The sequence below is a fragment of the Elephas maximus genome, chromosome 7 (genome assembly GCF_024166365.1).
Source record: "Elephas maximus indicus isolate mEleMax1 chromosome 7, mEleMax1 primary haplotype, whole genome shotgun sequence".
NCBI lineage: Eukaryota > Metazoa > Chordata > Mammalia > Proboscidea > Elephantidae > Elephas > Elephas maximus.
This window is the reverse complement of record NC_064825.1, coordinates 125559596-125563287: the sequence shown is the minus strand read 5'-3', so window position 1 is coordinate 125563287 and position 3692 is coordinate 125559596.

Here is a 3692-nt window from a genome sequence, read left to right as displayed (position 1 = left end):
GAACATGATGCCATCACAGGCAATCTACTAAACAGATTTCAAAGACAGAAAGAAAGCTGACTTTTGCATAGTCAAGTAGATGTTGCCAATTTCATATATGTTCTAAAGATATGAGTTGGAATCGATTCCAAGGCAACTGGTTTGGTCCCCACTCCCCTCAAGATAAGGAGCCCTGGAGGCGGAGTTGTTAAGAGCTTGGCTGCTAACCAAAAAGTCGGCGGTTGGAATCTACCAGCAGCCCGTTGGAAGCCCTACAGGGCAGTTCTACTCTGTCCTATAGGATCACTGTGAGTCAGAGTCTACTGGAAGGGTTTTTTTTTGGGGGGGGGGAGGTTCTCATGATAACAAGTCCTCAAGTAAAAGGACTTGACAGTGCCATTTGTTACACGTTTTTGTTAGTTGCTTTCAGAGGGCTCTGACTCAAAGCAAGCTTTTGTATAAGAGAAGGAAAGAGTGCCACGTCCTGTGCCATCCTCACAACTGTGAGTAGCTACCTGTGTTTGCTAATTGCCTTTATCCAAAGGAAATATAAGCTCTCATATCCTTATGACAGGAGGTAGTTTTGTAACTTCAGGAAGACCTCCCGGAAGTTATGTTCCCATGCTCCCACAGAAATTGGGAGACAGGAGTGTTGTCTTCCTTGATGTTTACATTTCAAAGAGATGGCCCCCAAGTCTTTGAGGAAAACACTAAAAACCCATTGTACGCCATAGGATTTTCTTGGCTATAAGCCAGGCCTTTCTTCAGGGATGCCTCTGGGTGGGTTCAAACTGCCAATCTTCAGGTTACTGTTGTTGTTTTTGGGTGCCATGGAGTCAGATTTGAACCCACCAGCTGCTTCATGGGAGAAAGATGTGGCAAGATGTGCTTCCATAAAGATTACAGCCTTGGAAACCCCATGGGGAAGCTCTACTCTGTCCCATAGGGTCACCATGACTCATAATCAACTCCATGGCAACGTTTTTTTAGGGAGTCAGTAAATTTTCAATTCATATCGACCCCGTATGACAGAGTAGAACTGCTCTGTAGGGTTTTCTAAGCTGTAATCTTAACAGGAGCAGATCGACAGGTCTTTCTCCCCCAGTACTGCTGGGTAGGTTTGAACTGCCATCTTTTCAGTTAGCAGTTAAGCTCTTAACCCTTGCATCACCAGGGCTCCTTTTTAGGTTAGTAGTCAAGTGCAAAGGAGCCCTGGTGGGACAATGGTTAAGATCTCGGGTGGGGCTAACCAAAAGGTAGGTTGTTGAACTCACCAGGGATTCCGGGGGAGAAAAGACATAGCTATCTGCTCTAGTAAAGATTACAGCCTGGGAAACCCTATGGGGGCAGCCCTACTCTGCCCTGTAGGGTCTCTGTGAGTCAGAATCAACTGGACCACATACAACAACCGTCACGGGAAAACCTCTTCCGCCACCTGAGGACCTGAGAAAAATACTACTGACTTGTAAAACTGGGAAATGGTTTATCTAGCTTTTTAAAAGATTTATGTACATCTCAAAGGGGCAGAGAAAGAATTCACAATTACGTTTTCTAAAGTAAATGCCCTAAGAAAACGAAAGGGGGAGTTTTCTTTTCGAGCCAGGGAAAATTAATTTTTTCATTTGTATTTACCTCTACACTAATAAAGGAGACCTGGTGGCGCAGTGCTTAAAGAGCTTGGCTGCTAACTGAAAGATTAATGGTTCGACCTCACCAGTCACTCTAGGGGAGAAAGACGTGGCAGTCTGCTTCCATAAAGATTTACAGCCTTTGAAAACCTGTGGGGCAGTTCTATGCTATCCTATAGTGCCCGAATCTACTCCTCAGCAGTAGATTTGGATGGGTACACCTGAATAAGAGAAAGTACTTACTTTACTTGCATAAGGAAAGATCTTTCCTTAGGTTTCCCTTGGGTCCACAATCAACGCCCATGGAAGCAGCAGTCAGGATATCAAAAGATGCATTGCATTGGGCAAATCTGCTGCAAAAGACCTCTTTAAAGTGTTGAAACACAAAGATGTCACCTTGAAGATTAAGGTGCCCCTGACCCAAGCCATGGTGTTTTCAGTCTCCTCATATGCATGTGAAAGCTGGACGATGAATAAGGAAGCCCGAAGAAGACCTTTGAATTGTGGTGTTGGCGAATAATGTTGAATATACTATAGACTGCCAAAATAACAAACAAATCTGTCTTGGAAGAAATACAACCTGAATGTTCCTTGGAAGCAAAGATGGCAAGACTACGTCTCGCATACTTTGGACGTGTTATCAGGAGGGATCAGTCCCTGGAAGTGGACATCATGCTTGGTAAAGTAGAGGGCCAGCGAAAAAGAGGAAGACACTCAACAAGATGGATTAACACAGAGGCTGCAACAATGGGCTTAAGCATAGCGATTGTGAGGATGGTGCAGGACTGGGCAGTGTTTTGTTCTGTTACACATAGGGTTGCTATGAGCCAGAACTGACTCGATGGCACCTAACAACAACAACAAGGAATTCCGAACTGGATGAAAAATATATTTTCAGTTAAAGGGGCGCATTTGTCATAGTCAAAGGATATGGAAGTAAAAAGAACTATAATCCTGCCACTCAGAGATACAGTTGAATTTTTTGATGTATTTTTACCTCTCTCTGTTAGGATGCTGTGTTTCTTATTTTCTACCTAAAAAAAAAAAAAAAAAAAGGTAGCATTATTTGTGAGCATTTCTGTGCTGTTCGATGTTTTCCATTTTGAATACTAAGAATAATGCTTCAGTGAACATCTTTACCCATTAATGCTTATTTACAGCTTTGATTAATTCCGTAAGAACAATTTATAGCAGTGGATTAGGTCAAAGTTTATGACACATGTTGCAAACTGGAGGTGGGGCAGGAAATAAGTTCTGTTCCAGGAGAACCCATGAATTATGGCTTTCCTCCTACCAGTAATTAACAAAAAAATAAGCCAATTGTCTCTAAAATAGTTTCAGGGAGCCACAGATTATAAATGGAGTCTGTAACTGTTACTGACCTGATCAGGATTTTAATTGTCAGTCTCTTTTGAATGTGCTCTGTACATAATATGCATGTAGCATGCAAATTTGCCGAATTCAGAAAGGAAACAGCAAGTAGCTAAGCTTCCCAAATGAAAGATCCTTTAAGAAAACTGAGGAAACCACACAACACTTACTGAAATTAGGCAACTCTGCCAGGCAGGCTGTGTAGATTCTCAGGAAGATAGGCTACTATTATGTTTCTAGGGACAATAAGGCATTCTGCTTGGCACTTGTTTTGGGAAATCTGGAAAAAGTACATAGGCAACCGGCCAAAAGCTTCAGTGCCTCATTGAAATTCAGCTGGAGTCAAGTGGGCATCTGAAGCTTTGCCTGTACAACACCACACTTGCCTCCTGATTACATTTCCCTTAATTTCACCCAGCATAATTCGATAGAGCACAGTGTGTTTGGTCAATGCTGGAGAGGGTGCTTAAAACCAAGAAAAAAACCAAACCAAAACTGCTGCCATGCTTCAAAAACCAAACCCATTGCCACCGAGTCAATTGTGATTCCAACTCACAGTGACCCTATAGGACAGAGTAGAGCTGCCCCATAGAGTTTCCAAGGAGCATCTGGTGGATTTGAACTGCTGACCTTCTGGTTAGCAGCTATAGCTCTTAACCAGTACACACCAGGGTTTCCCTGCTGTGCCTAGAGGAATATAAAACCTCTCTGAGA